The sequence below is a fragment of the Dipodomys merriami genome, unplaced genomic scaffold (assembly GCF_024711535.1).
Source record: "Dipodomys merriami isolate MVZ:Mamm:240054 unplaced genomic scaffold, mDipMer1.0.p SCAF_21, whole genome shotgun sequence".
Classification (NCBI taxonomy): Eukaryota; Metazoa; Chordata; class Mammalia; order Rodentia; family Heteromyidae; genus Dipodomys; species Dipodomys merriami.
Genome location: NW_027203493.1, coordinates 19,341,943 through 19,360,897, shown reverse-complemented (window position 1 = coordinate 19,360,897; position 18,955 = coordinate 19,341,943). Strand labels below are relative to the sequence as shown.

Here is an 18,955-nt window from a genome sequence, read left to right as displayed (position 1 = left end):
TAATATTATGCAGTATAGTACATTTTCATTTTAATTCACTAGGTAATTTTTTTCTATTAAGGTCTGTTTAAAAATTAGAAGGCAATGAAAGGAAATTATAAGCTCATGGAGAAGCAAAATGAATAAATAATTCAGATTGCTATAGGACAACATGACTCAGATGGAAGAATAAAAATGTTTTAGGAATAGTACTGAGACAATATGAATAAAAATAAACCATGAAGATTTTACTGAGGCAACAAATAATAGGCATACAAAACAACAAATGGCTTAAATAGGTGTGTTTTAATTCCTGTGCTGTAATTTAGAAATCTCTTTCTTGCTGCTTTTGATTTTAATTCATTTAACAAAGTAGAGTTTAAAGAGCTTATAGAGAAAAAAATAAACTCAAATTGCCCTGGGACAATTATCTTGGTCTTTAGATCGAACATAATCATTCCAGCAATTTAGTGGATCTCCTATTTTAAAAGGTAGTAGCTCTAGCCCCTCCCCTAATCCTTGTAAAAGAAGACACACCTGGCCGAGGTGGGCGGCCTTGTCTGTTTATCAAAAGGGACAGACAACCCTTCCAGCAATTCCATCCCAGCTGTTTAGGGAGGGGCAGTTTCCTCTATCTCCAGGGCATAAGTGGTAAATGAGCTAATTGCAGCAGCAATGATTTATGCACAAGATTGTATGTTGTCTGATAATTACAGGCACAAAAATTGCCCAGCTACAAAGCTGGGCCAAAGAGATCTCTTTTAAGTGTGGAGAGATAGAACTTAAACCTTTGTCAAAAGGAAATTCTAGACAACTTACAGAGGGTGTGAAAATAGAGTACCAATCAGTACTTCTTGATTAACGTTTGTATTTCTGTTTTTGTGACACTCAACATCTATTTGATATTCAAATTCTGTGGAATTCCATCTTCTACGTTTGGAATGGTCATTAACTACTTGGAAAGTTTCATGTTACAGGAAAGCAGAAGATTATTTTGTTATGAAGTAATTCTGAATAAGTTTTTGCTAATGAGGTCTACAATGCAATATGTATATCTATATACACATTAAGTGACTCAGTAAGGCACTGTTCAGTGAAAAGAGTGGTGAATAATAAATATATAAAGATGTGTGGAGAGTATGCAAACATGTCCAGAAAATTCCCCCAAAACTGTAAAGTTAGAGCTACTTGAGTAGATTCTAGTTTATTTGGTTTAGAATCCTATTTAAATAATTTCAGAAATATAAAGGAATTGGCTTTATTTCAAGACAATTCTAGACTTGCAGAAGAGTTGTGGAAAGTAGCACTGAGTTCCCATATGTCCTGACCATGTTTCCCTTTATGTCACCTCTTACATAGTCATAATGACTATCAATCAATTCATTACAAGAAATTAACTTAGGTGCAATACCATGGGCTTTATTTGGATTCCACCATGTTAGATCTTCTCTTCGAAGATCTAACCCAGGATGACACATTGCATTTAGTTATCCTGTCTTCTTAGTCTTCCCGATCTGTGACAATTCATCATTATTAATGTTGTTGTTCATGACTTCAACAGTTGTGCAGAACAACTAATCAGAAGACCATGCCTCAAGGATCTTTTCTCAGAGTTAGACCCTAGTTGTGGATTTAGGGAAACAATAGCACAGAGGTTTTTGCAGGGCTAATTTCAGAAAGCCTCCAGATGCCCATTTGTCTTCTTTCCCATCATGATGACTTTGGTCACCTGGTTAGTATACTGTATGTCAAATCGCTCCACTGTAAAACTACTATACAATATAACCCTTATAATTAATAAATATTTGGGAAACATTTTGAAATACAGTATCCTGCTTTTCCTTAAACTTTCACCAATTTAAGTCTAACAGCAATTACTGTTAGGTATTTGGATGATGACTTTGTACTTCTTTCATTGTTTCTATATTTTTAACTGGAATTCTCTTATAAAGAAGAGTTATTTGCTCTCCCTGCTTATTTTTTCATCTGCTTTGGGCTTATATCAGTATAAACATGAGAATATTTATTTCAATTCTTGGCTTATTTTTTTTTCTTAAACTGTTCTAGCTTTAGCCACTGAGAGCTTTTTTCATACTGGCTTCTGTGCCCTTTCACCCCATACCATTTATTTTTAAAGCAATTCCTTCTTTTCTGTCACCAATCAAGTCTATCTTAAGTAATTTTTTATTTCATCTGACAAACTGCATATTCTTCCAAGACTAATTTTGTATCTTCCTGCACCTAGCACCTAGCACCTACCCTGCACCTAGCAGAGTAGCTGGCAAGTGACAGGCACCTGTTGAATATTATTCAAATGAAGGCTTATTTATTCCACATTTGACACCGCTAAAAACTATTCTCTGTGTTCTCTGTATGTCCTGAAATGTATGAAAAAATCACTAGTGATTTTCCTCATTTCATACAGAAAAGTCCAATTCTTCTGATTATTACTTAGGAATAGTCATCAATATGAACATTTTGCAAAAAGCCTTTTGCAAGCCTTGACCAAGCTACATCTTTGTGACAGACACTAAAAGGCCAATTATAGGAGTAACTTCCCACCTGTCTCCTAAACTTAAAATATAAGGTATTCAAAGATAGAAACTACAAGATTATACTTGCTTTTTGAGTACTTGGTAAAACAAAAAGTATATACTAAAATCAATGTCTATTATTTAATATAGTGCAATGTAGAATTATGCAATACAGAAGTGGTAAGAGTAAGACAGGTGTCCTTATAAGTTTGTCCTTATAAGCCTTAGTTTTTATAATTACCTTAAATGGTTCCAAGGACAACTTGCTTTTTGCTTTGGTAATTTTAGGAAAACTGTTTATTCGGACAGCTCTTTATTATGTGCCAATTATATAGCCAGCTACTAATCTTACCATAAGAATTGGTATTGCTATTAGACCATTATACAGATATAGAAAGAGTGATGTTGTACCATTCATAAAGAAATGGAAAGACTTGGGGAAAAAATATCTTAAGTGAAAAAAGCCAGACTCAGTGAAACAAGGTTGCATGATCTCCTTCATTTGTGATAGATTGAAGGTATCTATAAGTCTGTATATAAGTAAACACATTGGATGGTATGCGAGTAGTTACAAATGAGCTAACTATAGTAGATTGTACAGAGAGCTCAAATAGTATTCTCTTTTAGAAAGGCTAGGTCAAAGCCCAACAAAATCAACACCAGGAAATGGGTACATCCAAGAGAGGAGTGAAGGGAACAAGAGGAGAGGGGTAGGTGAATGAAGGCCAAGGGAGAATGCAGTCAATAATTCATTGTATATATCACAAAATTAAGAAAAGTTGGGAAGGGATGGGTCAAACGGGGGTTACAATGTTGATGGAGGAGACACTGATCAAGATGCATTGTAAGCATGAACTGCTTTGTTATATGGTACCTCCTTTGTACAATTAATTAATAATATTTTTTTAAAGATTTTAAGCCGGGCACTGGTGGCTCACGCCTGTAATCCTAGCTACTCAGGAGGCTGAGATCTTAGGATCTCAGTTCAAAGCCAGTCCAGGCAGCAAAGTCTGTGAGACTCTTAGCTCTAATTACCCACCAGAAAACTGGACATTGCACTGTGGCTCAAGTGCTAGCTTTAAGCTGAAGGGCACAAGGACAGTGCCCAAGCCCATGACCGACATAAAAACAAAAAACAAAAAACAAATTAAAAGAAGTAACTTGCCTACCATCATATAATTGGCAACTGGTGAGTCAGTAGTTAGACGAAAGCAGCCAGACCATAACCCCGCATTCTTAATATTACAGTGTCAGTAGAAGTGCAGTACAAAAGCAGTTGTTGAAGTAGAGGAGAGTTAATTCTTGGTTAGCACCAGTGCCAGATTCATCTCTAGTATATCTGAACCTTAAATTGGTCTAAGTTCTAAAGTAAGCTTTTATTAGTCCTTGGATTATGACATTCTGAGTCCAAAATCTGATTGTACTTTAAAAGTGCCCAGTATTGTGGTAGGATTATTTGATGGCTTTGTAATAGCGCACTTAAGGAGGCCTGTTTGCAAGGCAGAGGAACCTAGGGGCTTTCTCAAGTTTCCTCTTTAGGTGTCTTATCTGTATGATGTCCTAGAACGTGCCTGGCCAGATGTGCTCATTATCCACTTAACATTTGTTTGTTTTCCTTTAGAGAACTACTGGGTTTCTGACAAATAAATGGAATTGGCTTGCAGGAGAATATTTCCTTCTTACCAAGATTACCTTTAATTCTGATTCTTATCATTCCATTCCTCACAGTTTTAAAGGTAATTCAGACAATCCTATCTTTTGTTCAGTGTTTTTTTTACAATAACAGACAACAGAAAATTCAGCTAGCAATTGTAAATGCAGTCAGAAATAAGCACTTAGATACCTGAACAATATTTTTAATTTCTTTCATTCTTTTAACACTATAGTTATTTTATTTCCATACTTACTATGTGTATTAAGTCGACTGAAAATGTGTCTGATTTCTTGATGTTATATGAACTTTTTGTGCATGTTTCCATGTTTACTGATTTTTTTCCATCTCTTTGGAAAACAAGAAAACTCAAAGAGAGCATGGGATTAAAATTTTAATTTTTTTTGGATGTTACAAAGATGAAAACCTGATTCTCTGGGTCAACTAGCAAGTAAAATACAATAAAGGTCAATTCTAGATTTCAGAACAGATTTTGGAAAAGGAAAGTATCCAAAAATTATTTTGTTTGACCTGTTTCACTTTCTGGCTGCTCTGCAGGCTCCCTCCCCTTTGTGTCAATGCATCTCTGTGGTTAATAGTGCTCTTGGCATAGAGCACAGTTGAAAAACCAAATGCTGAATTTGACTGAAATGCTGTGCCTTAACTACAGACAGTTCTCTTGGGAAACAATTCTATTGTTAGAAGTATTTCCTTTGGACATAACAAAGAAGTGATATAGTTAATAAAGAAAGAGAAAGATGAAAAAATAAAGGCTAAAAAAGAAGGAAGGAAGGAAGGGAGAGAGAGAGAAAGAGAAAAAGAGAGAGAAAGAGACTAGCACCTAAAAGTGAAAAACAGTAAGACTTGAAAAAGAAGTAATTTTTTCATATGTCATAACATCAAATCTTTTCATCAGTTCCAATTTCATAATTGGAGGAGGTAAATTTCAAATCATGATACTTATAGGCTATCATACTTAGTTAACATTATAATAAGTGCTTACTCTGAAATGTGGTGATGTAATCAAATGAATGCTAAAAAATTTGCAAATGATTATTATCATTTATTCATTCCTCATTAAATCCCTGCTCTGACAAATGATGTGCACTATACAGTCATTATGTCATGCTTCTTGGTTTTAGCAAAATATACACATTAGAGGTTTTTATTTTATTTTTTCAGTTCAACTTTGAAATGAGCAACAAAGTAAAACTTTTCTTTAAATACACATACATACATATATGCATGCAATAGGCATTAACAAAGTTATGCAGATGTAATGCTTTCAAATGTAATAAGCAGTATGATGTTTAGAGGCCATGCTCTTAACTAAAAGTGAAAACCTGACTCTCCCACTTACTAGATCTTTGACCTTGAACCAGTTTTACTCTGCTGTCTCTCAGTTATCTAATTTGTAAATTAGGGAGAATATTAATGCATAAATTCACATGGTCTAACACATTGTAAGCATGTAATAAATCCTAGTACTACTTTTACAGTGGAGGAGGAAAGGAATCAGTAATTCTCAGTGTAGCTTTTGAAAATTATGATAATAATAGAACAATACAAATATTGGAAATGTTCAAGAAAGTACATGTTAATCACAAAGAAAATAGGTATTATACCATTGAATATTTGCAGAAAGGTGACTACTATTCTTTTAAAAGAAATGATCAGAGCTAGGCGATAGTGGCCCACACCTGTAATCCTAGCTACTAAGGAGACTGAGGATTATGGTTCAAAGCCAGCCCGGGTAGGATAGTCCAAGAGACTCTTATCTCCAATTAACATCAAAAAGATGGAAGTGGAACTGTGGCTCAGTTGGTAGAGTGCTGGACTTGAGCACTAAAAATGTAGGGATAGTTCCCAGGCCCTGAATTCAAAAAGCAGCAGCAGTACAAAAAAGGAAGGAAGGAAAGAAAAAAGAGAGGAAGAGAGGAAGAGAGAGAAGAAAGGAAAAGAGAAGAAAAACCACCAGGAAATTTGTATTAATAATAAATACTTAAAATGGTGCCTGCTTGTTGGTAGTTGTTTCAGAAATATTGTTAGTAAAATATGATTCATTTCCATGATTCCTAGGGAAAAAACAGCAAATGAATGCAATCATTTATTTTTATTGAAATAGCAAAAATAGCACTGTAATCATTAAATTCTAACTCCAAAGTACAACAATTAGTAATAAAGTCATAAAAAAACAATTATAAGATTTCAAATAAAGATAAGTCAAGCTATAGCTGTTACAAAAATGCACCGAAAATAATATTACTAACCTGAAGTTAGAGATATGATGTGCACAAAATGATCAAAACTGAAAACTGTTAAAGAAACCACTTGTAAAAGTAGAATCCTGTACCTTGAAAAGAAGATGTAAGAAAAAAATCTTAAACTATATATAATATATATTTTAAAATATATATACACTAGAATAGTAGTCAAATTCTCATAAGTAATGTGTGTGACTAATAGCTTCATTTTAAAAAATTACAGTATTAGCTGACTGCCAGTGGCTCACACCTGCAGTTCTAGCTGCTTAGGAGGCTGAGACCTGAGGATCATGGTTTGAAACTAGTAGGGGCAGGAAGAGACTCTTATCTCCAATTAATCACCAAAAAGCTGGAAGTGGAGCTGTGGCTTAAGCAGTAGAACTCTAGCCTGGAGCAAAATAGCTCAGGGACAATGCCCAGGACAAGAATTCAAGAACCAAGGCAAGCACAAAAAACAAAATTATAGGATTGAACAAAGGAACATATGGAATGTGCCTAGCACTGAGTTGATACACAGAAGAAATTAATAAATTTACTGGATTTATATGTGCAGTTATATGACTTAAACTGAGAGCAATAAAAAGCTCATTTATTTCTTCCAAAGAAACAAAAGGAAGTTTTTGCATTAATAATCAGCTGCAATTTATGAAATCACTGATAATTAAGGGTTTAACTCTTTGGGAGTGTCAAACAGAGAGGCCTTGATAGTAAAATACAAGATAATCTGATACTTTATCAGTTATCTATACTTCTGAAGGAAAAATAAAAACAGTGAACAAATGAGAAAGCATCCTCAATTCTATTTTATCCCAGAGGTCAGACACTATACCAAGAAACAGCTGTGAGCTAGAAAAGCTAGGTCAATAGCATCAAGAAATTGCAACTCCTCTGGGGTTAATGTGGTGAAACACTAAGGCATCATATTCATTCATGTGGATAAGGAGAAAAGATCTCAATTATCCTCTGCTCAAAGTATTTATAGTATGTTAAAGATCTTAAACAAAAACTACACATTCTAATGCATGTCATAAATGCCAAATTAGCATAGCTAATCAAGGATATTTGTAAGCATTTCATTTAGAAATGCAGACAAGATTAAAGAACAATTAAGACTTTCCACCCAGAATAATTACTGAGTCTATCATATAGTGGTATTACATTTAAAGTATAGCAATCAGTAAGTGAATCTTTGGAGGGATAATGATTATATTGTTGTTAGTGTTCCTGTTGGGCAATGTTCCAGATTCCCAAGCAGGGGTAAAAGTGTTGTAGTAGTCCCTGTACTCCAGCTTATACTCTATCAAGAGGTAGACAGATAAACTAACAAATGAGTAAACAGGATAGTGCTAAGTGCTATAAAGAAAATAAAACAAAGGCTATGACTGGGGACTACGTCAAGTAACTATCCACTAAGAATTTATGCCCTAGGCATTGTTTCTAAGTATTTACTAATCAACCAAGAAACTTGCACTACATTGACTTTCAACCAGTACTATTCCAAATGATTTATATGCAACTATTAATTCACATAATCTTATGACAACGTCAGAAAGTTGTTATTATTATTCCCAATTTACAAGTGAATAAATGGAAGTAGAAGAGTTGAATAATGAGGCCAATTCACACAGTCAGGAAGAATTCAGACCCAGAGAATTTAGTTGCCAGTCTGTGCACTACCTTCTATATTCTGTTGTCAATTAGTTCCATTGTCTGATTAAATTCTCATAGTCTTCATCAGAGGAACTTTTTTGCCAGTCCTTAGACTTGAACTTGGGGACTGGACACTGTCCTTGAACTTCTTTTGCCCAAGGCTAGCACTCTACCACTTGAGCCACAAAGCCACTTCTGGCTTTTTCTGTTTATGTGAGGCTGAGGAATCAAACCCAGGGCATCATGCATGCTAGGCAAGCACTCTACCAATAAGCCACATTCCCAGCACTGAAGAATTATATTTTGTAGTTCAAAGGGGCAACCAAACCTGATGGGGAAAAAAGACTTTTTCAAGGGTAGAATTTGAATCTACATTGCTTTCCCCCAGCCTTTCCTTGGCCACTCGTTGCTTCTCAATGACTTTTATGAAAAGTCATTATGGTGAAAAATATAAGAGAAATAAAAGTTGAGGTTTTTGTTTTGTTTTGTTTTTGCCAATTGTGGGTCTTGAAATCAGGACCTGGGAAGTGTCTCTGAACTTTTGTAATCAAGGCCAACACTAGACCACTTGAGCCACAGTTCCACTTGTGGCTTTTGTCATTAACTGGTGATGAGAATCTCATGGACTGTCTTGCTGGCCTTGAACCATGATCCTCACTGAGTAGCTAGTATTACTCCTAAAATGTCTCAAACATCTTGTTTAGCCAATTATCTTAAGCAATGTCTACAAATACAACTTACATACTCTACAAAGAGTAAGTACTCTGTATAAGTATGTATATTCTAGTCTGTCTGTCCTCAATATTCACTGTCTTTCCTTCCAACAATCAAGCTCGCCAATCATGTAAAATAAAATTATGGCAGTATAGGTTGAGCATCTGTAATCTGAAAATGTGAAATCTAAAATGCTGTAAAATCCACAAATTTTTGAGTACCAAGATTTTAAGTTCTTAAGTTTAGATTTTAGACTTGACTATAAGTCATGGATCATAGCCAAAATACCAATACACTAAAAATATACTAAAATTATTATGAGGGTAAATGTATAAATGCATGTGACAGATAAATTAATGTTGGTTTAGACTTAGATCCCATCTTCAAGATTCAAAAAATAAAGAAGAAATTGACAGGCTTTCTATGCTCAAACATTTCATACAATGCACATTTAACCTGTAATATAATATTAAACATGATACTTCATTATTTGACCTTGGGCAAATAATTCAGTTTTATTGGGTCTCAATTCATTCTCCTGCACTTTGAGGTATAGAAGAATAAATAAATGATCTACAAAATTATTAGGTAATGGAAGGCACAAACAGTAGTAAATATTGATATGTATAATTTACAATAACTGTATATGGTCAAGTGCTAAAGTAAATAATATCCAAATATCATATACTAAATTCTAGAATAAACAACTTTGAAAAGTACAAAATTAATTTTGGAAATGTTGTTTATGTTCTATGTTTTTGATAATGTTGTTGTCTTATGCACATTTTCTTTAGAATTGAACAGTATATCAATTCTGTGTGTGTCTCTGTGTATGTGTGTGTGTAGTAGTAGTAGTAGTAGTAAAAGTAGTAGTAGTAGAGCTTGAACTCATGGCCTGGGCACTGAGTTTTTATACTTAGCTTTTTTGCTCAAAGTTGGCACTTTATCACTTGAGCACTTGAGTCATAGTTCTACTTCTGGCTTTTTGCTGGTTGGATGTAAAAGTCTCATGGATTTTATTGCCTGGGCTGGCTTCAAACCATAATCCTTAAATATCCAACTCCTGAGTAACTAGAATTATAGGCTTAAGCCACTGGTGCCCAATTCACGTTTACCACAAAACACTCAAGTTCATCCCTCAAAGTATAGTTTAGATGGACTGGGAAGGTGGCTCAGTGGTAGAGTCCTTGCCTTGAATGCATGAGGCCTGGGTTCGATTCCTCAGCACCACATAAGCAGAAAAAGCCAGAAGTGGCTCTGTGGCTCAAGTGGTAGAGCACAAGCCTTGAGCTGAAGAGCTGAGGGACAGTGCTTGGGGCCCAGAGTTCAGGCCCCACGATCCACAAAAAAACAAAAAAGTATAGTTTAGATACCACTAAAATAGCTAAACAACCTGCCTTTCAGCTCACTACAATTGCTTTATTCTAGTGTGCAAGTAAGTTTAAATATTTGTATATAATGTACACATGTCAAAAATACCCACAAAAATATATTTTGAGTAGGAAAGACACTATTGTGGCCATTGTTCTTGAGCTACTCAGCATCCTTCAACAGCTTCTGTCAATCCAATCTCAGTTTCTCCTGAACACCCAGCCCTTTTTTAGTCAAAGTCTATGCAGTTCCAGAGAAGCCCTCCTCCCCCAACTCCAGGACTGGAGCACTTAACCTGGTCTATGCCAATGGGCACATCACTGTTAAGTGGTTAGGTATATGTGATTTTATGTATGTGTGTGTACACTATCAACACTGCCTTTCACTTTTGTGCTTTCTGTGCAAGAGGAATTTTTCAGCTGGACAACAAATCACGAAGTAATTTAAGCTAGTCATTTACCAGACAGCAGCAGTATAGTAGGCAAAATTCTAAAAACGATACTTAAAAATGGCCTCTACTAATCCTCGTAGAGTGTAATGATGAATATCACTCTTTATTACATTACAGGGCACAGCTGATCTTCAAATGCAGAGATATAGATATAGATGAGAGTAATCACCATCTTGTGGCAGAAGGAAAACTCAGTCCTTGAAAGCATAGGGAAGATCATACCATATTCCATTAAAAATGGAATATCTTAGGAGCCAAACAATATGAACTCCTTTTAGAATGTGAGCATGGCCCTGAGTGACAATCACCAAATACAGGGAGCTATCTGTCTTACATCCACAAGGAATTGAACTGGACCAACAACCTGGAATTATTTGGAAGCCAGTTCTTTACCAGAGCCTCCAGATAAAAGTCAAGCCCACCAACACTTTCATTTCGGCCATAAGAGCCCTAGGAAGAAAATCCAGTTAAGTCTATTTAGACTTCTGACTTGTAGGTCAGAAATAACAAATGGATGCTTTAAAAAATAGCTAAATGTGTGGCATTTTCATACATGGTAATGAATATCTAATAGGCAACTATTGTTACAGTAGCAAGTTGTATGACTTCTAGGACAATAACCTAATTATTGGATCATTGACAATACAGTGAAAGATACTACATATACTTTATGATTAACTTTTTTTTGGGGAGGGGGGTTGGTCGTGGAGCTTGCACTCTGGGCACTGTCCCTGAGCTTTTAAGCTCAAGATTAGCACTTTACCACCTGAGCCACAATGCCACTTCTGGTTTTCTACTGGCTAATTGAAGATTAGCGTCTCACAGCCTTTCCTGCCAGGCTGGCTTTGAACCATGATCCTCAGATCTCAGCCTCCTGAGTAGCTAGGATTACAAGAGTGAGCCACCAGCACCCAGCCATACTTTATGATTAACTTTTGAACAAGGAAATCTAATGAGCATTTTACAAGGCATTTGCATATAATAATACTAATCTTTATGTCTCTCATATATATGAATATACATATAACTACATTATGTGTAGTTTCATAAATACATTTATCTGTGCGCACAGATCACTACAGCCAGGTGCCAGTGGCTCATGCCTGTTAACTAGCTACTCAGGAGGCTGAGAGCTGAGGATCTTGGTTTGAAGCCAGCTGGGGCAGGAAAGTCCCTGTGAAACTCTTATCTCCAATTAACTACTCAAAAACCAAAAGTGGTTCCGTAGCTTAAATGGTAGAGCCCTAGCTTTGAACACAAGGGATAGTGCCCAGGCCCTGAGTTTAAGCCCCACAACCGACCAAAACAAAAGTCTTTACCTGAAAAAAATTATACTAAGCAAAGCAAGCCAAGTCCAAAGAAATGTTGGTTGTGTAGTTTCCCTCATTTATAATAACTAGAATATGTCTATGCTATTCAGAGCTCTTGAGCCACACATCCACTTCCGGTTTTCTGGTTTATTGGAGATAAGAGTCTCACGGACTTTTCTGCTGGGCTGGATTTGAACCATGATCCTCAGATCTCAGCCTCCTGAGTAACTAGGATTACAGGTGTGAGCCACCAGTGCCCTACTGTCTGATATTCTTAGCAGGGGATCACAATAACCCAATTGCTAAGTGCATAGGACCATAAATGTTGAAGCATATCAAAATTAACAAGAGGAAACAAGAGGGTTTTTTTTTTAGCATTAATAACTTTTTTTTTGTTAAGGTGATGTACAGAGGGGTTACAGTTACATAAGTAAGCTAATAAGTACATTTCTTGCCAAACTTGTTACCCCTTCCCTCATTTTTCTCCTACTTTCCCTCCCCCTCAACTTGTACAGATCATTTCCAACATATTGTCTTGTGAATATCACTGTTGCATTGGTTCCTCCCTTGTCCTTTGTCTCACCGTTGTTCCCCTTCCCTTCCCTAATTCAAATATACAATATATACATAATACAAGGGTAGCAAAATCAAATACAGTGACAACAGGAGATATACCATAGGGGGAAGAACATACAAAAGAAACAAAAATATCACATAGCACATTAGAAACAACAACAACAAAGAAAAACCTCTTGTGTCCTTGTCTTGGGGTTCATTTCCCTTAACATAATTTTTTATGGACAAATGTACATAGCTATTGAGCTGTTCTGCTCATCTGCTAAGAAAACCTGAGAGTGACTCCAGGCTGGGCAGAAAGAGTGTCTCAAGAGGTTTTTATATTGCTTGCAGTTATTTCTAATTTTTTTTTCTGTTTTAGTTTTCTGTATCCTTGGTCTTGTATATAAGTTCATCTGATCCATGGAAGGGAAAAGGAATCACAGAAACAGCAGGACAAAGGATAAATTAATGCAACAATGATACTCACTAAACACTATGTGGAAAATGAACTTTACAATTTAGGAGGAGAGGAGTGGGGTGGGGTGAACAGGAGAAAATGAGGGAAAAGGGGAGCATTGTTCAAAAAAGAAATGTACTCATTATCTTACTTATGTAACTGTAGCCCCCTATTTATCACCTTTACAATAAATATATTTTTTTAAAGTTTTTAATAATTTCTGAACTCAGGCACATCAATATCTAATCCTTTGGAATACTTGATTTTTTACTGTTTCAAAGAGGCAAGTGCCATTGTATTTTTGTTTACTGATTTAAATTCACAAAGAACATAGAAGGATTCATTTAAAATATACCCAAACTCAAACAGGCCAACAATAATATATCAGTCAATCTCAGGATATTTGACTCTTCTAGTCAAAAAGCAAAAATATATCTTCATTTATCTACAACAGGAAATAATTTCTTAATTATCTTAATTATCTTAATTGTCTTGGTTATCAAGACAGGCTTATGTAAAGTATAAGAGAGTTAAAGGAGAATTCTTAAAATAGAAAAAGTTTTAATATCTAGGAAATGTCATATACTCTAACAAGAGATTTTATTCCTATAAAGTATAATTTGATTCAGTGAATACCAAAACAAAGTATGTTAACTTTTACTTTTACTTTTATCTATTAGTAAGGGTTCTAGAAATAAGAATTAGAGCTGTGAAAATTTTAACTGTTCATTTTCCAATCTATTATTAAAACTGACCTGTTCATCCACTATCTCTATAAAAGTTGTACTGATATTTACTAAACAAAGTACATGGTTACAGACTACCATCGACTGAATACAAAATGACATATATGCTTTAATAGAGTAATAAATCACATGCTACTGAATACCCAAGAAAATCAGAATTTGACTCTTTCAATTTTAATAAGCAGTTTTCTACAATTTATAATTATAGAGACATGACCACTATTTTGTCTATGTATAGAACTTCTCATTATTGTTTCTCTTTGAAAAGGAAGAGAATATAATAGTTTCTTTAGTACATCTCAAATCTGCTAAGAAAGAAACCTTGAATACAGGGGAAAAAAAGCATGTCACTTCTTTTAAGCCTCATTTCCTCTGTTTTATCAGGGAAACGGACCTTTTAAATGTTGACCAATGAAACATAGTTTAGATTTATATTCTCTTGGAATGGTAAATATAATAAAAATGAGAACCAAATGCTCAGTATTTATTTCATGCCAGTCCTAGACAGATTAATTACAGTAGAAGGACTGGTTTTACTGCAATTGTAAAATGTAAATAAGGCTTTAAAACTGACTCAGGAATTATACTTTATAAATGAAGCTTTGATTTTAATTTAAACAATTCTCTTAGGGCATTATGTGCATTATTCAAACTGTTCTGTTTCCATTATGATCGAAATAGTTGCTAAACTTCAGGAGACAAGGGACAGAAACACCTGTTTCTTACCAAATTATGTCTCCTAATGAGACTAGATTAACTTACAAGTATAAAGACTGTAGCTATTTGAAAGTTATCAGATAAAAATAAATGATCAGATAGAAACTCACTTAAAAATTGTCAGTGGAAAATGTGAAATCAAATGGAGTACAGCCTTAACCTATTTTTACCTTAACTATTCTTATGGATAAAGTATGTATCAAATGCCTATATTAAACATGTTTTTTGTAATGTGTATTGATTTTCCCTATCTCAAATGAAACATTCAATTATTAAAAGTTGGCAAATAACTGGTAACTACAATATAAGAGTGTAGTAAAAGCTGTCAGTATTTTGGTATGCTTTCTTCGAATCACTTGTCCATCTGCTGAGCTATCTGTCTTTACCTTTCTCTCTATAAAATTAGTATAATACTCAATGTATTTTATCACTTGCTCTTTTTTATTAGTATCTGAACTCAACAGACATTCAAGTACATTTTAATGAAAAACAATCAAAAGATTTTTAGATGATCTGTTCTCTCCAAAGAGTAAAGTACATGCCAAGTTGAGTCATGAAGAGAAATGTCAATGCGACCGGTGGCAGCTGCTCGCTTCCCTGGGAAGGACGGGGCTGGTTAGGAGTACAGTAGCTAGCAAACCCCTCAGCGCCCCACAAAGTCACTAGTGGGAAAAGAACAAAGGCCTTTCCAATGCAACTAACACAGATGTGCCCAAAGGCGAACTGTCAGAAACAGTTAAGATGACAGCTACTCACAGTTCATTATTTCCTTCTCACAGGTCACTGGGTGACAAGCTGGGTCAGCATGCTTTGTTGGCTGGCGCGGTCCTTCCCCACCCCCTATTCAATTTAAATACTGTTAAAGGGCTGCTTTGGCTAAACTAATGTAAACAAACACATTCCAGACACTTAAAGATGCCAGAACATGGCATTTGTTTTACTTTGGACAAAAGTTGGGAATTAAATATACACACAACTTACCTTATTGAAGCAAGAAGGGAACAAAAATATTTTCTGAAGGTGAGATTTAAGCAAACAAGAAAATGAATTAAGAACCTACATTTAAGACCTTATGTAGGATTTCTCTTTTTCAATGAGAAAAAGAATTTTCTGATATTAAAAAAAAGATAATTATCAGGTTGTTTCCCACTGTTGACAATGTGAAATTTAAATAAAATGATCCTGCAGCTAGGAGAATCCACATTTTGGTTATGTTTTAAGAGTGTATGTGAAGTGTGTATGTTTTTTAAAGGAAAATAATTGGAAATACTTCATCAATCCAAAGAGAGAGAGTCTACTCAACTTCTGCATGACGTAAAACAAATGAAATTTTAATAATGACTAAAATCACTATTGATATGCCTTCTGTTGTGATAACAAAAAATAAAAACGCTGGGAAGGAGGGTGGTTTACAGATCTATATAGGTCTAGATTCAAATCCTAATTCGTCCGTTAGCCAGGTATATGACTGGGTATTTAGGGCTTGAGTTCTGTAGCTTAACTGATAATAAGACTAAATCCATCATTAGATTACAATGGCAAAACACAAATCAATTTCTCATGATGTTATGAGAATAAGTCAATATGATAACAACTATGGTCATATGGTAAATATCCAATAAATGCAAGCTATTAGTTTCCTGTTACTAAACTAAATCATCAAAGCCTGAAAATCTTAAATGTTATTAGAAAAGAACTTCTAAGACTCTCTAATTTAAGGGTAATTTTTTTTTTTGGTTGGTAGTGGGGCTTGAACTCTGGGCCTGGGTGCTGTCCCTCAGCTCTTCAGCTCAAGGCAAACGTTCTACCGCTTGAGCCACAGCGCCACTTCCAAGGGCAAATTTCTGTAAATCAGCAGATCTAGAAACTTGGAAGCAAGAAGAAAGCAATGGTTCAGAATTTCTCTTAATATTTCCTACCTTTTCTTTACTCCTGAAGGACAATTTAATATATTGCTATGATTATTATTTTTCCATTTCTAAATTATTCTACCTTGTTTAAAGGTTCCCCAAGAAGTTAATTTAAAATAATAGCCTCCATTTGAAAGGCTGAAGATTTGGAAAGAATGCTAAGACAAGGACATGAATGGTCAAGTTAACTATGCTATACAAGCTAAATATAAAAGTTTGGTTTAGATAGGTCTCCCTTAAATTAGTGGCTTAGAGACTCTAGGCAAGTAATTTAATCTCCATGTGCTTCATTGCTGTCATTAGTAAAATAGAGATGATTCCTCTGTTTATTTCCCTTCAATTATTGGGAAGCCATGTACTTAAAGCACTGAACTTGGTAAATGTATCATTTATAGGGTAATACTTTTATTTTCACATATTACTTGCCATCACCTAAAATCTCTGTTTTTTCCCTAAATTAAACTATTGTGATTCTCTCCTTCCTCACTTACTCAGCTACTTCCCGGAATTACATTGTATATATAAACATGTGTGTATATCCATCATACAATCATTTTCAATTAAATCTTCTTTGTTCAGATTATTTACTTGTAACTTTTCCTTGATGTTATAAAATTCTATTTCTTTTTCATATTTCTGAAATTCAGATTATTTTACAAAATTCATTTATTGTGTGCAGTGACATTTTTTCTTTAACTGAATTTACATTGAGAAAAGCAAGAAAATGCAAAGCTTTCCTTGAAGCTAAAGTAATAGAACACAGGTTTTTTTTCCTAACAAGACACCAATATATCAAATTCAGTACTGCACTCTAATTTTGCCCCATAATGCCTTCTTCAAAAACAAAAGAAAGGGATTGCAACAAGTTTTCAGTCTTTTTTGTTGTTGTTTGTCTGTTTTTGTTTTGATTTGATTTTGTCAGCTGTGAAGCTTAAAGTCAGGGCTTGGGCACTGTCCCTGAGTTTTTTGGCTCAAGGCTAGTACTCTACCATTTTGAGCCACAGCTCCACTTCTAGTTTTATGGTAGTTAACTGGAGGAAAGATTCTCACAGACTCTCCTGCCAGGACTGGAATTGAATAGCAATTCTCAGATCTCAGCCTCCTGAATAGATAGGATTACAGGTGTGAGCCATGGGTACCAGTTTCATTTTCAGTCTTTATTCAAATCAGTTTTGTTAAGGAACAAAGACAAAAGGAAAGGCAATAAAATTGCATATACTCAAGTCAATTTTGAGGACAGAGGGAGGAGAAATTAGTTAATTTTTCTGTGCCTTTATGGAGGGGAATTTTATAAGGCCTAAAAGATAAGCACAACAATGTTAACTAAGAAAAGGCCACTGGGAAATTCTAATGAAATGAAATTTCAAATATATTTACTACTCAATCCCTATTGATGTGAAATTACACTTCTGAACATAAGAGTCCCCCTATTTACAGAAGGGATGTATTCTAATACCCCCAGGGAAGACCTAAAACTGTACATAGGAGTACCTAGTATATACTCTGCTTTTTCTACATATACATATCTATGATACCAATGTTAAAGTTCAATTGTATAAGCAAAGTAACAATACTTATAGTAGTAATTAGTAATAAAAATATATAATTAAAAATGTTTACTTTCTTTTTTTTTTTGTCGGTTGTGGGTCTTGAACTCTGGGCCTGGGCGCTGTCCCTCAGCTCTTCAGCTCAAGGCGAGCGCTCTACCACTTGAGCTACAGCGCCACTTCCGGTTTTCTGGTGATTTATTGGAGATAGGAGTCTCACGGTCTTTCTTGCCCGGGCTGGCTTTGAACCGCGATCCTCAGATCTCAGCCTCCTGAGTAGCTAGGATTACAGGCGTGAGCCACCAGCGCCCGGCTAATTAAAAATGTTTAAACACCGTTTCTTTGTTGTGGTTTTTGGTTTGTTCCTTTGGCAGTACTAGGGTTTGAATTCAAGGCTTGTAGAGTGCTTGTGTGGTTTTTGGTTTGTTCCTTTGGCAGTACTAGGGTTTGAATTCAAGGACTTGTAGAGTGCTTGTGTGGCCCTCTACCACTTGAGCTACACCTCTGGCCTGGCTTTTGGCTGACTATTTTGGAGATTGAGTTTCAATGACTTTTCTGCCTGGATTGGCCTTAAACCTTGGTGCAAAAAAACAACAGACCTGAACCATTGAGATACAACCAACCCTAGATTTTTCACTTCTGGGATTTTCCATTTACTATTTTTGGACCATAGTTGATATTGGTAAATAAAATTGCAACTATGGATAAGCAGTACTAATGCTTGTTAAACATTCTCTTCTATCTCTACTTGTTTTCAGGACATTTTTACACCTACCACTTACTTCTTTGTTCCTAGAAATTTAAAGATCTCATTTAGTTCTAACAACTCAGGTTATTTTGCTCATTAGCTGACACTTGGGGGGTGGGGGGGGGAGTCAGAGTGTCACTAGTACTATGTCTTTCCCTCCATGTTCAGTCATCAGATTGTACTACTTCAGGTAAGACACAACATCAAAATGAAGAAGCCGGATCTCTAAATCACACAAGCCCACTACCCCCTGAAATAAAGCAGGGGAAGGGAAAAGTCATAGGGAAGAAGGTTAGACATCATAGGCAAATATAGAAACCTCATACAAATTTCAAGGCTCTGAAAGCA

General features: G+C 35.3%; 1 protein-coding gene across 1 annotated transcript in view; it reads right to left on the bottom strand.

The window, feature by feature from the left end:
- The window catches only part of Dcdc1 (doublecortin domain containing 1), a 323,039-nt gene that overhangs the window by 111,737 nt on the left and 192,347 nt on the right, over window positions 1-18,955 (bottom strand).